This window comes from Salvelinus alpinus, chromosome 26 (genome assembly GCF_045679555.1).
Source record: "Salvelinus alpinus chromosome 26, SLU_Salpinus.1, whole genome shotgun sequence".
Taxonomy (NCBI): Eukaryota; Metazoa; Chordata; class Actinopteri; order Salmoniformes; family Salmonidae; genus Salvelinus; species Salvelinus alpinus.
Genome location: NC_092111.1, coordinates 17,717,116 through 17,737,168, shown reverse-complemented (window position 1 = coordinate 17,737,168; position 20,053 = coordinate 17,717,116). Strand labels below are relative to the sequence as shown.

Here is a 20,053-nt window from a genome sequence, read left to right as displayed (position 1 = left end):
TGGAAGAGATTTCTGAATGTTCTTCACCCAGCATACTCCCCTCCAACCAGACATGCTTTATCTACTCATTTGCTGGATGCAGAGTTCAAGTGAAGGTCAAGCAAATCATAGAGAAAGCAGACTGTACCCACTCTGATGGGTGGTCAAATGTTTGTGGACAAGAAATAATTAACTACATCTCCACCCCTCAACCCGTATTCTACAAGAGCACAGACACAAGGGACAACGGACACACCGGTCTCTACATTGCAGATGAGCTGAAAGCAGTCATCAATGACCTTGGACCAGAGAAGGTATTTGCACTGGTGACAGACAATGCTGCAAACATGAAGGCTGCTTGGTCTAAAGTGGAGGAGTCCTACCCTCACATCACACCCATTGGCTGTGCTGCTCATGCATTGAATGAACACCATGGCGCTGAAAACAATGCATACACTCTACAAGAGAGCCAAGGAAATGGTTAGGTATGTGAAGGGTCATCAAGTTATGGCAGCAATCTAACTTACCAAGCAAAGTGAGAAGAATAAGAGCACCAAATTGAAGCTGCCCAGCAGCACCCGTTGGGGTGGTGTTGTCATCATGTTTGACAGTCTCCTGGAGGGGAAGGAGTCTCTCCAAGAAATGGCCATATCACAGTCTACCGATATGGACAGCCCCATCAAGAGGATCCTCCTGGATGATGTATTTTGGGAGAGAGTGGTAAGCAGCCTGAAACTCCTGAAACCTATAGCAGTAGCCATTGCACGGATTGAGGGAGACAATGCCTTCCTGTCTGATGTTCAGATTCTGCTTGCAGATGTAAGAGAATAAATCCATACTGCCCTGCCCACTTCACTGTTGCTCCAAGCAGAGGAAACTGCAGTTCTGAAATAGATTTAAAAAGTGTGAATTTCTGCCTGAAGCCCATACATGCCGCAGCATACATGTTGGACCCCAAGTATGCTGGCAAGAGCATCCTGTCTGGTGCAGAGATCAACAAGGCCTATGGTGTCAATACTACCGTGTCTCGCCACCTTGGCCTGGATGAGGGCAAAGTTCTTGGCAGTCTGGCAAAGTTTTTATTTTTTATTTCACCTTTATTTAACCAAGTAGGCCAGTTGAAAACAAGTTCTCATTTACAACTGCGACCTGACCAAGATAAAGCAAAGCAGTGTGACAAAAACAACAGAGTTACACATAAACAAACATTCAACATATCTCATCAGCCACCTGGTGGGACTTTGTGGATCTGAGGCTCTTTCCCGTTTCCTCCATCATCCTCCAAATCCCACCACCAACAGCCACCTCAGAGCGCAACTGGTCCTTGTTTGGGAATACACACACCAAAGCTGACCAATACAAGAGTTGAAAAATTGGTGGCCATCCGGGCAAATTTGAGGCTTTTTGAGCCTGACAACAAGCCATCCTCAACAAGTTTGGAAAGTGACAGGGAAGATAAGGCCTCAGAGTCTGATGTTCAAGAGGTGGACATTGAGGAGGTCTAGGGAGAAGACATGGAAGCCTGAGAGGAAGACAACCAAAGCTTTAGTTAAATCATTTTACAGATGTATGTTGAAAATGTTTTTGGGAGATGCGATGGATCATTGGGGATCAGTCAATATTCCCTTTCTTTTGTTGTTCAGGGAAATCATCCCATGTGAAGCGTCAACTCATTTAATTCAAGTTCAATTCGTAACGAAATTGCTTTTTTAATTTCTATTGGAAGGATTTAATAATTTGCAATTATGTCTACTTAAGATTAGGTAAAAGGTTTATGTTTGTCTCCATATGATATGGTAAATATACCCAATGCAAAAAAACATCTACATTTAAATGATATTAATATGAATTTGCATATATCTCCATTAATACCCATATATTCCCATTAATTCCCACAGAAAGTTTCCACCTCTGAATATTCCCCAACATGTGCAATTCTAGCCACAGCTATAAAAGGTACAGAACCACAAGCCACAGAACCCAGTCTGGCCAGCTCTACTGTGGATTTTCATATAGAACCCACCCTGCCAGCTCCAGCTGCTGCCCTGCCCACCCTGTCAGAGAGAGGCTGGAAAATACCTGCAGACACCCTTTTCTGTTTCACTGCTGCTTTCAACTCTTGTTTTTAAGAATGCTTCCCAAAGCTTCTGAATATCATCAAAGTAGGGTGCCGAAATGATTCTTAGTTGTCGGTCGAGGCAGCAGGAAGTATAATTATTTAGATTGAAGCCAGACAGGCTTTTATTATGGGGAGGAATTTATGCCACAAGTGCAAGTCTGCTGATGGGAAACACATTGAGGCTGTACTGCTCCATCTCATTACCGAGGTGGACTGGTGTACCAACACTTCCCTCCACTGTCCCGCCTTTAGGCCCAAAACCCCAGGCACACCTTGTCCCAAAACCCCAGGCACGCGACACACTGATGAAACTGAACAACACATTCCCCCCACTGCATCCCAAAGTCCTTTCCAAACGAACAAAGTTGAGGGTCAAGAAAGAGACTCTGAACTATCTGAGAAACACAAGAGAGAGAGAGAGAGCGAAAAGGGTGGCATCTCACCAAGATCCAGGCCACATGAACAGACTGCTGACTAGAATGGAAAGACAATTTATACAAACACAAATAATTGGATGGTAAGATGGAAGTACAATTAGCCCCGTAATGTAAGAGCTGCAGCCCTGTTGGATAAAAGAGAATGATCATCAGCGCATGATGATTATGTGGCTTCTAGAGCATCGGGGGGAAAAGGAATTTAGAAAAAGTCTGAATGCTTCCAGAGTCAATACCTTCAGCCTGATGTTGACTGACGCAGCACAAAACAAGACATGTAATAAAAGGTACTAATGCGGAGCCAAGGGAATACAGCTAAATAGTTTGGCATGGAACTGAAAACACTGACATGAACCAAATAAACTTTACCATCTTCCCCAAGAGAACTAATCTGAAAACTAACTAGGTGGCACCCGAAATGGCATCCCCATAGGCTCTGGTCAAAAGTACTGTACCATTTAGGGAATAGGGTGCCATTTCAAATGCCTCACAGTGAATTCAGTTCGAAGGTACAACAACAATAAACAGCCTCAACCAAGCCATGTGATGCTGGCCAGTCACCTGACCTGGCTCTCCCATCCCAGTATGGGTCAGGGTTTAGGGATTAAAGGTGAAGTGCCTAAATTCCTTTGTTTGTAAGAGGGCGGAGAGGGCCTCCCACCCACAATCCGGTCAGACTGCCAGGCTGGCTCTGTAGGGTTTCACCAGTCAGGAATGTGGCGCTTGATGGATATATCTCTGGACAGGTTTAACTTAACTCAGTTTCTGTAGCTACTCTAGCCTTGCCTAGTCCCAATCCTGCATCCCCTTTAGGCTGGGCTAGGTCTGAAATGGCATCCTATTTCCTACATAGTACTCTCCTCCTTGTTAACTGGACCCGTGAAAAAGAGCCTCCTTTCAAGTCCAATAAAGGGTTTGATGATCAGTCATTAGGCCTCCCCATGGGCTTTGTTCTCAAACACCTTGTTGTACGTTTAGTGCTGAATGTATGTATTCGCCAGCAAGCGGAATGTGTTGGCCAGAAAGCTGAATGTAGCCTACTGGCCAGCACAGAGTACAACGATAAACACAAAGTAGAAAATAAAATGTTATATTTTGAGCCACTATTTCTGAGCCCATTTGTTCAGTTCAAATCTAAGAACAGTGCATATATTGTTGTGATGTAGTGCTGTCGTGATAATAAGTTCACGTTGATGGGAAAACTAACATACATTAGTCTAGACTAATCTGTCGGCTCTGTATAATGTTGCGGCAGGTAGCCTAGCGGTTAGAGCGTTGGGCCAGTAACCGAAAGGTTGCTAGATCGAACCCCTGAGCTGACAAAAATCTGTCGTTCTGCCTCTGAACAAGGCAGTTAACCCACTGTTCCTAGGCCTTCATTGTAAATAAGAATTTGTTCTTAACTGACTTGCCTAGTTAAATAATGCCCAAAAAAGATTTATGTAAAAAATAAACTCTGCACAAAAAAGACTGGTTCCGATGACACAGACTGGTTTATAAATGGTAACATTCTACACCTCTGTGACAAACCACTCATAAGCCTGGCTTTACAGAATGTTAATAAGTAACATAAATCACATGTTGACTTGTTCCGTTGCATAATCTGTTTAGTAATTAGTCTGACGTGAGCCTAACGATCTGAGGGAACATTCAGGGTCTTAGTTGGTGTTTGTGATGGACGACAACACGTGGCATATTACACCTCCGTTACGCAACAGTTATGATGCAGAGATGTTTGGGAATCTCAGTACCTCTCTGTTCACCAGGTATACTGTAGGCATCTAGGATCCCCTCTGCTCACCGGGTGTCGCCTACGGGAACTAGACCCTGAATGTTCCTTCAGTTTGAATACATTACTAAACATAGACTCCTCAGAACCATGTTGGTCAGCGAGCAGTAGCCAGAGGAACAAACCAGCAGGTTTCTGCCAGGCTGGTGTGAGAGATCGGAGGTTGGAGGTCAGGGAGAGAGAGGGGTGAGAACATCCTCCCCCCAGGCCAGGCTTGGGTTAGCCACTGGGAGTGACCACTTGAAGAGATGTTAGTATTTAGACGTGACCCTGCTACAGACCCCTGCTAGGCCTGAACAGCCAGCTCACTGATGAACACATGACCTCAAAGATCAAGAGCCTCCTTTAAAAACAGCATGGGTAACCAATACTCTGGGCCAACAAACTACTCTGGCTGTACTCTGGATTACGCAAACACCACTCACACAACACAGCTAGGCTATCCATCTTCCATAGAGACAATAAAAAGGGTCTTTCCTCCACCACCACAGGAACAAAGTGACTACCCACAGACTAAACAGTGACTAACTGCTCTTACTGCCAGTATAGACCAGGGGTGTCAAACTCATTCCATGGACCTAGACAACCAGGTGAGGGGAGTTCTTCAGTGACCTTAATTCAATCAATCAAGTGCAAGGGAGGAGCGACAACCCGACGTGGAATGAGTTTGACACGTGGTAAAGACCATAACCACCACAGAGAGGTGTATAGAAGGTATGCAGGGCACGGGACACAGCTGTCTTTTCCATTATGTCCCTGGCTGCCGTGGCTAGCCTTGCCCTGGCCAGAGAGTACTCGAGAAATTCCCCATCCACTCATCTCCACACCAGCCACCAGAGGTGTTGCTTCACCTGCAGGGAAAAGGGTCAGTTAGAGGTTCTAAAACCTGTGTGATCACGTCTGTCCGTCCAGCATCGGGGAGGTCTGAGATGCAGCAGGAAGACTGCTGCCAAGGCATCCCTTATTCCTTTAACACTAACATGGAAAAAGGGAATCACCTAGAATTTAAAATAAGCAAACATGTTTGCCACGGTAGCAGGGTCAGGGGGGGAATGTTTAGGGGCCTAAGCACATACATAGTAGATGACAGCTAGAGTGGCCGGTGACGGAGGAAGTTATTTCAGTTCCAGCTCCACCATAACCACAGAAATATCCTGTCGTCTCGCTCGTCACACACAAAGTTCAAAGAATCCGAGCAAGAACTATTGGTCTGACCCCTTCCAACCACTGCCCCTCCAGAACTGGGAGCAGAGCTAGAAGCTGGAGACAGGGAAGACAGCGGAAAGCCTCTGGAGATTTGACTTTACTCAAATACTCTCAAGAGACAGACGGGGCGAGGGAGGAGCTCGTGCTCCCTGAGAGTGCACAGTCAGCAGCACGGCCCTCCCCCTTCCTCCTCTCCCCCCTGCCTGTTACCACCAGACATCTGGGACCAGTTAGGGGGCTGCTGCTGAAGAGATCAGGGTGGAGAATAGGAATGGCAACACTACGAGGGAGGATTAGCCTTCTCTCCTCCTCTTTTTCAGACGCATCACATTTTTTAACACAGGTCATAGTTGCCGACTTGTCTAGTGGTTGGGGGGGGGGGGGTTAAATGATAAATGGTCTCCACCCAGAATAGTCAGAACACGTGTTGTCGGTTAATGTTGAGTATTTTCTTACCACTGTCCATAAGCTCCACAAGTATGGAAGGCGAGGCTTTTAGCAGTAAATTGGGAGTTCAGGGCCCATATTTGACATCTCAGAGTTTGCCATTTAGATCAAACTGAATAAGGGCTCATCCTAGATCTCAGGTGATCTGTGAATACAGGCTAATAGCATTGCATTTACAGCAGCAGCCAAACACAGCAGAATTTAGAAACAGAGGAGGTTGTGGGACAGATTTTGGCAGCTTATCGGAGCAGGGTGACTTAAATCACAGTGGCATGCTGGGAGTCAGGGCCACCTGTCTGTTTACAAACAACAGAGAGAGTGGAAGGAGAGACAGGAGAGAGAGAGAAAACGCAGGAATACATCTCTCCTAATAGACATCTGAGTCTGGACCTCGCCAGGGAGCAAGTCCAACTTTCCAAAAATGGGGAAAAAAGTGATTTCTAAAATCTTCCAAAATGGATGTCCAAAAATCTTCTTTGTAAAAAATGACATATTTAGAGCTCATGGCCATCTTAGTCCACTAGAGCGTGAGAGTGAGGGGAGACATGGTGCATTGGGGACAGATGTTATTTGAACCACAACAGCAGGAGACTGCTGCCGTTTCTAGCCTGCTACAATAGAGCTTTTAGCTTTAGGAATAGAGACAGCACTACAGAGCAGGAAGGGACAGACAGAGACAGCACTATAGAGTAGGAGTCAGACAAAGCACACTGACAGAGGACAGCTAAATTAGCGAGAGCTTCAGACTCTTTAGTCCTTTAATAATGTTTAACCAGCTCCTGGATTGAAAGATTAGATTTCTATTCGATCTGGTTCACACTGTTCATTACGAGAGCATGTATGTGTCCTTAGTGGATACGTTAGAAGTAATTTACACTGATCCAGGCTGAAGAGGAGTAACCTAATAAACTAGACTCACAGAGCTGTATTAGTCATAGACAGCCTCATTTAGACTGTAAATCAAGGGCATCATTGGATGTTCCAGTAATGATATCAGAATGGTTTATTAGTTCAGGGGAGGGGGTGAGAGGGTATGCCATTTGATTAAAGTGCCCAATAATGGAGTTTCCTAAACTCCAAAGAGAAGTCTTTCCACCACTGTCCCAGTGAGACATCTACCTGGGCAGCCGGGGAGGGAAAGGAAGAGGGTCAACTGATAAACTCAGTGTGGGGGTCAATGAGGGTGTACCGATGATCCCATCCCTGCCTGGACACTAGATACAGCCTCTCCCTGGCTTGGTCTAGTCTGGCCTAGCCTGACCTCTCTCCACCCCCTCACCAGCCTGGCTGTCTCTGTCAGTGAGCAGAGCCAGACCTCCTAAACCTAACCTCCTCATAACCCTCTCTCTAATCTCCCCAGGTTCTGGGTAACAACTAATAGGTCCTGAGAAAAGTTAGGATAAGGACTGTACCCCCACCGACAGACACCCCATCTCTCTCTATCCCCATCCAACATCTCCTCCTGACCCCACTTCTCCCCCTCATCAGAGAGGATCTGGGGAGTCGGACTACCATGCCACATGGTGCTCTATACCCAGTAGGGATTCATATTTTGCACGAAAATCTACCATGTTTTAATACCGGGAATAATTCATGTATCCCGAGAGTCCCGGGAAATGTAAAGGGTTTAAAACCAAAATATGGTCACTATGCTAGGGTTCTCCCAAAATAAGGATTGGCTGTGCCACTATGTGAAGATTTCAGCGTAAATTAAACTGATGTTTAGTAATGATATAGTAACTACCTTTGAACACCAATGACATTGCTGTGAATTGCCAAGCAGGCCTTATATCAGAGCTTTATCATGTTCCTCAATTAATTCAGCAGTCAGTTATCTCGACACAGAGAGCGCTCAGGGCGCACCCCGAGTAAGCCTATAGCGTTATAGAATCACACACACTTTGTCAAATTACCAAAGTTGCTAAACTTGCTAGAGAACCTCCTTCAAATGAATGAGCCCATGAATAAAACAGTGAGACGAAGGGTGGAAATCGTTTAAATAGCAAGCTGTCTTAACGGTGTCCAACTGCGTTTTAAAAATATTCATAACTACTCTCATACCGTTTGTTGATCACATGCATAGGTGAGAGACATGCTTTGATAATGCAACCTATGGATTACAGAATAAAGTTAGGAATTTTCATGCAAGACAGGAGTCATGATTTTGGGTTTCAGTGGCATTGGGACTGGATAGAAAAATAGCCTAGGTTCTAGGACAATAGCATTTTCCTTCATGTCTCTCTGAATTGTTAACAGTGGTTTATTGTGCATAGGCCGATCACATTTGGGACTGTCTGAAGAGTCACAATGACAGATCAGAGGCACACATTTGATTGGCTATACTGTAGGGGTTTCTTGTTGGGTTTTATTAGCTGCATTTGGGTCACGTGTGTAGTCGACAGTGTCAATTAAGCGTGCGCTTTGAATTTATGGCGACTTTGTGGCTTCTACGCTACAACCTGTTTGGATAATGTGCCCTTTTATTGTTTTGCTAATCTGCTACTGCACATGTGTATTTTGGGGAATTGCATTAGTGTGACATAGGGGGGAAATGTTTCCCGGGTCTTGTAATGTATTTGTTTCTGAAAATGTGGAGTGTTACCAGGACAGGATCCTGGTTACCGATGTTAATCCTAATACCCAGCCTGTCCAAGCACAACAATCCAGGTTGACATTCACATACCAGCTCTATCAATTTACACTGGCAAACACACACACGACTCACACTGGCAAACACAAACTCACGTACTAGTGAGAATTACACCAGCGGCCAAGTGGAGTCGGGACTTCACCGCAGCCTATTAACGTGTGGTTTTCATGTCAGGCACAGGGAGAAGTGAACTAGTACGTATCATTAAAACAATAATAGGGGGGGTGGAACGGGAAAGAAGGGATTTGGATGGATAATTGCAGTCTAATGGTAGCAAAGCTTCATGTTTCATCCACCATTAAAGAAAGACAAAGCGCACACACACACACACACACACACACACACACACACACACACACACACACACACACACACAGAGAGAGAGACTGAGACTCACAGTAAGCTAATGCTGATTAGGGTTTAATTCAACCACAGTAAAACTGCTGTCACTATGATTCCCTCTCAGAGAGAGGTGCATCTTATTCGGTGGTTGACAAGAATATGAAATTCAATTTACTGTCTGTAAATCACATCTCCATAACAACGTGAGATAATCTGATAATATCCTGCGTATGTTAAGTCCTACTGTGCAGAGAATATATTTCCTTATGTTCCTTAGCCATAATACTGTATCACATTGTGAAATTCCCCTGTTTACATTGTGTAAGACACAGATGCTGGTTCTGTCCACACGGGGCAGTGTCAGCCTCTCTCCTCCCCAGTTGAGGCTCACCGTCCCTGGGTGTTGTTGGGTAGCCGTTAGGCAGGCTGCATGCTGGGACAGGCCCGGGCTAGAACTACACCTGAAACAACAACAGGACTGGTCTGGATCTCTGCTGCTACACCTGAACCATCCACACCTTTGTACACAACCAGACTGCTTCCTGTGTGTTTCTGAAGTGTCAGGTTCTCCACTCCTGCCAGGCTCCACTGACTCTGTTTGCAGACGATGACACACACTAACGAGATCCTACCCTGCCCACATCTCAATTTCTCCAACAAAGCAAAAAAGTGAAATACAACTATTTTTCTACAATGGGCTCCCTGAGATAATATCCAAAGAGTTTAGAGTAGTGGTCGTCACGGATCCACCTGTACCCGAATACCTAAGACCCAATTTTGGACCAGCGAAGGCCTCTACTTTAAAAGTCCGGACTGCTAACAACAGCGATAAGACAGGAACACAAACTGTACTCAATAAATGGAGGTATTATAATGTAGCATCAGAACTTCCCCAGATTGCTGAGCCAAACTGAAGTGCTTCTAGCTGTCAATCTCTATCATCTACAAATCTAAAGATTCATATTGTCTACAGGTCTAGTCTCCACTAGTCATCTGAGAAGAGTTGGAGCTCCTTTCAGTTCTGGGATGGCGGGAGGAGGAGAAATTGTTCTCTTCTAAAATATATTTTCTGCAATATGACTAAAGAGGTTGGGCATTGTTTTATTTCAAAAGTTCATGCGCAGGTCTGTCACCTGCCTGCATGTCCCAGCTCAGCCAGTCAGCAATATATTTGTGTGATTGACAGCTCTCCTGATCCACTGCAGCCAATCCAACATTGAACAAGTGCCTCCCTGGTCCTTGTGGGGTGGGGGAGGTTAGAGTTAAGAGTGGGGGGGGGGGGGGGGGGGGGTATGGCACAGCAGGCTGTCTCATTGTTTTACAGCACGATGACCTATATATGCCTCTTCTTTGAACACATTCTAAACTCAGCTTAATTGTTCCTTTACTTCCCCTTCAGCGGATTCAGCACACACATACACCCCCCCAACCACCACCCCCAAACACCAACCGTGGACTAGAAGCCCATACTACAGTCTGAAGAGTGTTGTTTTAGCCTGTTCATACTTAATCTATACATAACACCATTTGGAGATCAGCGAAACAAGGACAAACAGACAATCCGAATTTAACATGCTATCGCCAAGGTGATCCAGAATAAAGCAGATGAATAATTCCACCCTGTAGAACACACCCTGTAGAACACACCCTGTAGAACACCCCATCTGACTGCAAGTCACAACTGAGCCTTTCTAGGAAAAACAGATATTTTACTTGTGCCCAATGAACCGCTGCATCAGGGCTAATCATGTTAGTTCACTGAGAGGGGGTGGAGGGGGAGAGGCTGTAGCGAGAGCCCCCCCCCCCAGCAGGGCTTGATCAGGCAAAGTGAATTTGGGACCATGCAGATATGTTTTTTCTCATTGCTTCATGGACTAGATATTGACTGCCGCCAACATGTACACAGGGTGGCTGGTCTTGTGGATGAAGATGTGATGGCTTTCAGGTGACGGGATATGCGGATCCCTACATGCTAGGTATCGGGCAATACTGCAACAAATACATGTGGACGTCCCTAAATAATAAAATCGAAGCTTCCTAGAGCAATTCTGTTCTTCTAATTCCTTGTTTCATGGTCCATAGCATATTTCTGCTTCCCAGACAGACCAGTGTGTTGCTGAGTGTTTGGTGTTGTGAGTAGATGAGGAGGAGAGGCCCTCCTTAGTAATTATGTCCTCCAGAAATAAAAACGGTGGCGGAGGCAGTGGCGATGTTTAGAACACAACAACTCTCCCTGCACCGCTCCGTTGACTCTCGCACTACTTTTTCCTCACAGCTCAAACCCATGAAAAAGGCAGTTAACCCACTGTTCCCCGGTAGGCCGCCATTGTAAATAAGAATTTGTTCTTAACTGACTTGCCTAGTTAAATAAAAGATTACATTAAAAAAATATATTTTTATATGTGTTAACTAGCTGCTGGGACTGTTAAAGGGCCAGGACACTGTAGCACATGTAGCTGTGCTGCCTGAGCGAGAGACCAGGCTGATTACGACTGCTACAGAACTCATCTCTGTTGACCGGTCATCAAACACCACAGGATTCTACAGGGACAGAGATATTAATGTTTACAGCATTCCAGAATGCTTTAGAGAGAGACCATTTTTTTTGTGAAAGACAAGAAAAATGCTGAAAATGCTCCAAAAGTTATCCTTCATATAGTCTTACCACGATGTACGAGACAGTAAAACTAACAGAAATAGACTCCGTGGTTAAAAAAAACTAGAATAAAGGACGTCATCTCAACACAGCACTCGACAGGAGATGAGGCATGTCCGTGCCAATTTACAGTGAATGTAGCGAGACTTTAAAACAAGATAGAGAAGGAACTAGGTTAAGACTTTAAAACAAGATAGAGAAGGAACTAGGTTAAGACTTTAAAACAAGATAGAGAAGGAACTAGGTTAAGACTTTAAAACAAGATAGAGAAGGAACTAGGTTAAGACTTTAAAACAAGATAGAGAAGGAACTAGGTTAAGACTTTAAAACAAGATAGAGAAGGAACTAGGTTAAGGGCACCATAATCCCCACACGAGCACGTACTTTTGTTCTCAGCTGTGACGGCACACACACACACACACACACACACACACACACACACACACACACACGGCCTCGTCCTACAGTAGATCAGTAATTAGAGGAACTAGAGAGAGCTGGTCTCTGGTTTGCATAGATACACTGCCTGCTTCCATCCTAACCTCTCCTCTGCTCAAACAGCCCACAGACAAAGTACACTAAACACTTCTCTCCACAACCAGCACCCACAATGAACCTCTTCCAGGGTTCGCCCAGCACAGAGATAGTTCTCTCCTAAACCACATGTGACTGGGTCGGGTCCAGAATCCACTAAACACAGCCTGGCTGGGGCTTTAAACAACGATAGCCTTGCTCTAGGCTTAACCTCCCCTCCTTTACCCGGTCTAAAAACATACACTCACGGTTCAAGCTGCTGCAGGGTTAGAAGGAATAGGTAGACAGTTGTATTTACAGAGCTGACAGCTGGCAGAAAGGGTTTGGTGGTGGTTGTTAAACTGTTAGTCTCTGGGAGAACTACAGCCATATTAATCACAACAGGTCGTATAGGCTAACATGTATTGGTACAGAAACAGTCTCAGATTATGTGGGAGAGAAACTCACACAGGAATCATGGCAGTGTGTCTGGAAACATAGGCTGTGGGAGCTGACACAGCGAGGCCTTTTCAAAGCAGGTCGTTAAATCAAACAAAGCAGGGAGAGAGAAAAAAAACAACATCTCCAAGTTTGCCAAATACAACAGACGTTTAGAGTTTAATTAAAGTGAACACACTCCTCCCTCCATTCTAGTTTAGGGATCAGAGGGAGAGGATGGGAAGGAGTGTGTGTGATCTCAGGAGCAGACAGAGGAGAGAGGAATCCAAGGAGGGGGGATATTAATAAAAGGAAGGAGTGCAGATTCCTCTCACCAATCCTCCACACGTCTGCTCTCATCCCAACCATCCCTGCTCCTGTGAAACTCCTAAACAACAACAAGCAGCTGCTGTGTTGTTGTTGCCATGAACGTATAATGACTAACTCCACAAACAACCATTAAACTACAAACTTAAACTTAAACTTAAAAAACTTGCCTGGGTAAACTAAACCAAACTATTTGGCCCCTGTTGATGGGAAGAGCAGGGGTGGAGGAGGGGGTGGTGTGGCACGACTGAGACCCTAACAAGTAGGTTGACTTAGGGCCCATCTAAACTGTTGATAATGGTCCTGCTACAACAGAGCAGGCAGACACAGGGCCTGTCCCAATCAGGCATGAAGCTACCCCTCCATGCTGCTCCTAGCAGGTAGCTACAGTGCCATCACACTCCAACTACTGCTCTCCGTGAGGAGCACAGGAGAAAAACGACCCCTCTTCCACACACACAACCACTTTTAACTGCTCTGGCCATGCCACCTTAGAGAAGATACACTTGACATGGTCCAGGAACACACAGGACAGCCTACTACAAGAAGCAGGCAGGATAACCAAATATACTGTAGAGGTAAGCCAAATACAGACCTGCTATGAAACAAATAGGAAGGTAGAAGGTATTTCAATGAACAGCATGTTGGTCTGTTCATCTGCAGCCAGCCAGTGTCCCCCCTCTCTGGGAGTTATTTGTCCAGCATGGTGCTGTGATGCTCAGACGGTCTCCCCTCTGGATATGACTGGGATTACCAATGACCCAGACAGGGCTGTCTGATGCCTGACAGAGGAATAACAGAACCACAGCAGACTGGACTAGCCTAAACCTGCAGAGGCCATTCTCTCCCTTTCGGTTCACCCTCTTTCAGACTTTCTCTGAACGGTCATACTGTCAGCTTCAGCACTTTTACCAAAGTGAGAGGAAAGAAACCTAATGCTGGGGAGTGGGGGAGGGGCACAGGGGTGGAGGGGCTACTGACAGCTGGTTCTCTTCCTCCCCTTTCAAGAGCCTGTCTGTTTGTCCAGAGCAACATGTGGACCAGCTCATACATATGGACCCATTTCATAACCACTCTATCCCAAACAGAACCAGGCTTTTAATCCCTGCAGAGCATTCAGACATCGGAAATGCATTAACTGTAGGGATGCACGATATAAAAATCGGTGAACATATCGAAATTGGACAACATTAGCTAAAAATGCCAACATCGGTATCGGCCCGATGTCTAGTTTAACACCGATGTAAAAGCTACGTGCATATCTATATGATGTAGGTACATGACGCCACGTAAAATGTTGCGTTACACAGCATTCCTAACCTAGCCCACAATGTCTACTGTGTGGATCGAGCAGTCAACAAGTCCAGCAGTCATTTGAAAGTGTAAGAAAATTTCATCGTGACAACTCAAATGCGAAATCCATCAAAGCCAAGATAATGGAATTCATTGCCCTTGACAACCAACAGTTCTCTGTCGTGGGTGATGTTGGCTTCCGATGACTGGTCGAGCACCAGTACACACTACCAAGTGTGCCATTTTTCAGATGTTTCCCTACCGGAGTTACACAGTGATAGCGTCGCTGCATACATACTATGAAATGCCGTTTGGGTCTTTGCGTGTCAAAAAATATACAGTAGCACTGTCAAAGCTGTACAAAAAAAACGCAACATCTGGGGTAGCTAGCTTTAGCTTGGTACCTAGCTAGCACCAATACAACCAGCCTGAAAACAATGACCAGTAAAAACTGCAGACATTTTCATTATTCTTAGCAATGATTTAGGAATCCTTGTGAGTAAGTATTAGCTAGGTTGCCACTTGTTGTTCACCTACTGAAATTGAACTTCAGTTAATAAAAATAAATAGCTAGCCAGCTACTTAACCCTGTTGTCCAAAACTAACGTTATAAGCAGCCAACTAGCTTCATCTGGCTAGTGAGGCTCGACCGGACTTGGTTATGAGTTGTGAAGCTAGCCACAATAAGGATCAGGCACAATAGTGGAATTTGCGGTTTGCCTTCAAAATAAAAGTATGTCATTGACAGTGAATACAAATAGTAGAATTATGCCATACTTTATTTTGAAGGCTAACAGCAAAGTCCACTATTGTGGCTAATCCTTATTGTGGCTAGCTTCACATAGATGGGTCCAACCACAATTAATCAAATAAAAACTGTCTTATAAATTAGGGTTATTTTAGATGACCCCAAGCTATATAGTTAGCTAGCTAACTATAGCTACTGAAACAGATGATGTCGTGTTATTTGACGTGTATCTTTTTTGACATGCAAAGACCCAAACCGTTCCACAGAAATCCTGGTTGAGAATGAAATGACTGAACAACGAAACAGCACAGCAAGTAAGTGAAAGAAATAGGTTTTGATTATGTTTTACTGGTAATGGGGACATACGTAAAATGCCAACAAAATATTTTTTTGTGTCAGTGTGGTGTGTGTGTGTGTGTGTGTGTGTGTATGTATGTATGTATGTATGTATTCGAACCAGAGACTGTAGTGACGCCTCTGCACTGAGATGCAGTGCCTTAGACCGCTGCGTCCGTGTGTGTGTGTTTTAACTATTTAACTGTACTAGAATACGTAAAAGCCGCAAAAATGTCAAAATAAATTGTTCTAGTTTTTTTTGGCAAGGAAAATATTGGATATCGGTCACAAATGTCATATCGGTGCATCACTAATTAACTGTGCAGTAGACTTGTCTCATTGTCCATCTCTTGCTCAGATTCTTTTTTATTTCAAGTCAACGTGGCCCTAACAGCAGGCCTCTACTTTCATGCTGTAGCCGTTCTTTTGTCCTCTGGAAGGGAGCCATGGCCGATAATACAAGGGTTGCTGCAGTCCTCTCCTCTGGCCAGGCAGCATGTGAGTTGCATAATCCAGTAGCACACTTACATAAGGCCTGGAGAGGAGGAGAAAGGCAGAACTCTCGCATGAATAAATACTACATTAAACTAATCAGACATCTAATCCGAGCTCAGCACAGGAGTGACATCCCTAACCCTGCTCTGCTGTCACTGTCCTGACTGGGGGGGATAAAGGGCTAATGCTATATGACTCTACACCCTGGTTCAAAACGCTCAGAGGGCACAGCTTTGTACACTACACTGGTGGAGAGGTGAAAACACATCTGTCAGGTGTGCTTCTCTTCAGGAGGAGTGTCCAGTACAATGACGGGGGTAACAAATCGTGGTCCTGTTCCAGGGAGCGTTCTCGGGAAGCCCCGTCGTCATGAAGGGTCTGGGTCTGGGTAGACCAGATGTTCAGACAGTACCCCGTGGTTGGCTGCTGTGGTAGACAGACACAAATAACACCCAGCCTTCATAGGAGGGATGCATTGACAGACTAATGGTGCAGTGAAGCTACAGGAAAGTCTTCAGGATTTTTGGGGGGGGGGCTACACCGGGGGGAAATGAGACGTGTTGCTAACAGAGGCGTGCTAAATGCCAAAAGGACTCTCCTCCAACAATAACACATTATCATGATGAGAAGGAGAAACTTATGGATCTAAGAAAAACAATGTCACGGAAGATTAACTATGGTTAAAATTAATATCTAAAATGGCAATAACAATTTTACTTCCATCTCGTTACGAGTTCAACCCAATTAGATCTCATCTGAGGGGTTATTTGTCAGTCTGGGCCTTCTCTATGTCTCTAGCTGGCCAATACAGTCTGCAGTCTTGGCTCTCCATCTCAGACCTCTGTTGGGACTTCAGACACTGGTCTGGATCACATCCTCTCTGGGGAATTCAATTATACTTACTGGAGAGGGTTGTTTTTTCGACACTTTGTAAAGCACCACCACACTTTGATTAGCAATTACAGAAATATAACAAAGCAGCTGGTTCACTCAGTCCAGTCACTGCCCCACAGCAGGGTTCTGTTGCAGTGTGTATGACATTCCTCTATTCAGACCATGCCCAGCTACATTCCTCAACAACCGATTTATGCTTGAAATAGAGTCTATACACTGGAGTATACATTCGTCAGGGCATGGACTCTACAAGGTGTTGAAAATGTTCCACAGGGATGCTGGCCCTTGTTGACTCTAATGCTTCCCACAGGTGTGTCAAGTTGGATGGGTGTCCTTTGGGTGGTGGACCATTCTTGATACACACAGGAAACTGTTGAGAGTGAAAAACCCAGCAGCGTTGCCATTCTTGACACAAACCGGTGCGCCCAGGACTCACTACCATACCCCATTCAAAGGCACTTATATTATTTGTTTTGCCCATTCACTCTCTGAATGGCACACATACACAATCAATGTCTCAAGGCTTAAACATCCTTCAAACTGTCTCCTCCCCTACATCTACGCTGATTGAAGTGGATTTAACAATTGACATCAATAAGGGATCATAGCTTCCACCTGGATTCACCTGGTAGGTCTATGTAATGGAAAGAGCAGGTGTTCTTAATGTTTTGTATAACTCAGTGTAATTACAATAATACTTTCCCTGAACGTCTACTGTGCAAGCAACTCAATACACGTTTGAGTCTAAAAGCAGCAAAAACAATAGTAACAATTGGTTCACTATGACGGACTGAATTTTAGTTCTCCTTGCCACATTAAAGCTGCAATATCTAAACTTTTTGGGCGACCGGACCAAACCCACATAAAAATGTGTGTGTGTTATAGATCTGTCATTCTCATTGAAAGCAAGTCTAAGAAGCGGTATATATGTTCTATGTGCACTAGTTCTATGAATCCGGTTTCTAAGTTTAGTTTTTGTGTCTTTTACTTTCGATTTTGTACACCAGCTTCAAACAGATGAAAATACAATATTTTTGGTTATGCAAAATATATTTCACAGCGGTTTGGATGGTACAATGATTCTCTACACTATCCTTGCTTGCTTTGTCACAAACTGAAATTCAGAAAACTATTAGAATTTTTGCAACCAGGAAATGGCGAAGAGATTTCTACAATAGCTCATCCACATTTAACGCTTAAAGATGCACTAAGAGTTCAACTTAAATGTTGATAAAGCAGTTTCCTTCTGACAGCCAGTACTGTGCATTTGTACTAAAACAAGAGAGACACTGTTTTGCTAACACTATTATCAGTCTAGTGTCCCAGGTGGGTTTCCATAAGGTTAATCAGGTTATGTACCCATAACACCACATGTTAAACAAGCTACACTGCCACCGAGACAACCTTGGCCTATATCACCCACCTAGTTCCCAACTTCCCAGTATTTATTTAAAGTGTGGGTTTTGCGAAAGAGGTGCTCTTGTCATCTGTTTAAAGTTTAGTCTGTTCAGCGCTGGCATTGTCTTTAAAAACATTTCCCCCAAAACCAAAGCAAAAACATATTTTGCTTGAAGGCAGGAAGTCCGCTACATTCGTGTAGTTGTAGGTAGGATTATGACTGGCACACATTCAACATTAACTTTATATATCTCTACATAAGTGTGTTTTTGTTTTTTTAATGAATTCCTTGCACTGGAGGGGATTCCGGTAGTCAAACAAGCAGTGCTTTGAGCCAGAAGAAAAACACTTAACTGTACCTGACAATGCAGGTCAATAAGACCCTTAAGGAAATCTTGTTGACTGTGTGCACCTCAGTAACATGTTAAGTGAAATGTCTATGGGCATTTCCATGGAAAAGGACCCATGGAGGACCCATGAGCACCAACATGTGAAGTTCATTGGAGCATATCAAATTGGGTGTCAAAGGAAAGTGAGAAGTCTTTATTGTTGAGAAATGAAGGCATAGATACATTTGAACCATTTTCCATCTTAAGAATTAAGCATAAGTTGTGTTGTTACGAGTTAATAACATTAAGACTGTCACCCAGCAGGCTATGCGAGGGTGGGGGAGTTGTGTAGCCATGCAAGGCATACTTCAAGGACATTTCTAGCTGAAGTATCTGTTTATTAAAAGTAGTTAAACCTACGCTCCGGTTTGTCATCATACGAAGAATGACTGCAATGGAATATGTTGATGAGCAAGTTACCGAAGAGATATTGAAACTGTACCCGTTTCCCGGTCATGGATAGGCTTAGTCCTCCTACTCCTGTGCAGTTAACAGGCAATCTAGCCGACAAATGGAAACATTTCAAGCAGAAATCCAATATCTACATAGCAACCAGTGGAGCAAGGGGAGATAAATTGAAAGCTTCCATTTTTCAGCATGTTATTGTTGGGGATGCATTGGACATTTACAATAGCTTTCAGCTAGACGAGGCAAACCTGACATTGACAGTGCTCATGGCTAAATTTGAGGAGTACTTTGTATCAAGCCAGAACATCACGTTTGAGAGATAAAAGTTCAGAAACAGGGAGTCAGTTGACCAGTACTTGGCTGAGCTGAACACACTGAGCAAAACATGCGAGTCTTTCAGATTTTCAAATTCACTAGTGAAAGACAGGATTGTCTGTGCCATACTTGATAATTGACTCAAGGAGAGATTGCTGCGTGAGCAAGATGTAACTTTGGATAAAGCAGTGAATATGTGTCGAGCAGCTGAAACCACCAGAGCACAAGCAAAAGAGCTGTGCAGGGATGAGACGTCAGTGCATGCAATACAAAGAGAGGTGCCACACACACACACACCACACACACACACACAAAACAAAAACAACCAAAAGAGAAAAATCTAAACACCACATGTGGAAAATGTGGAGTTATCCACAAGCCAAAAACTTGCCCTGCATATGGCAAATTATATAACAAAAGCTGAATGGATTGTGCCATTAACTGCGAATGAAACTATAATACCATTCAAGCTTGATACTGGAGCGCAGGTAAACCTGTTGTCGCTGGATGACTACAAAACACTGAATGTGAAGAGCAAAATACACCCTATGAAAATCAAGGCTACTAGTTATACTGGGAAGAACGTAGCAGTCAAAGGAAGCTACATAGTAACTTTACAGCACAAAGGAAAACATTTCAAAGCACAGCTGCTGAACGTGGAAAAGAGTGTACAGCTTATCCTAGTGCTTTTGAAAAGCTAAATTTGGTGAAAAGAGTATGTAGTGACATCAGACTGAAAATGACCAAGAACCACTACTGACTGAGTACAAGGACGTGTTTCAGGGTCTCGGATGTTAACCTGGAGAACACAAAATATGTATTGATGACAAAAATACTCCAGTTGTGCATGAAAAAAGCTCAAGGAGGAACTCGGACG

General features: G+C 44.3%; 1 protein-coding gene across 1 annotated transcript in view; it reads right to left on the bottom strand.

Moving 5' to 3' along the window:
• Positions 1–20,053, bottom strand: part of LOC139554856 (partitioning defective 6 homolog gamma-like) — a 41,701-nt gene that overhangs the window by 7,860 nt on the left and 13,788 nt on the right. The gene's annotated exons all lie outside the window — the stretch shown is intronic.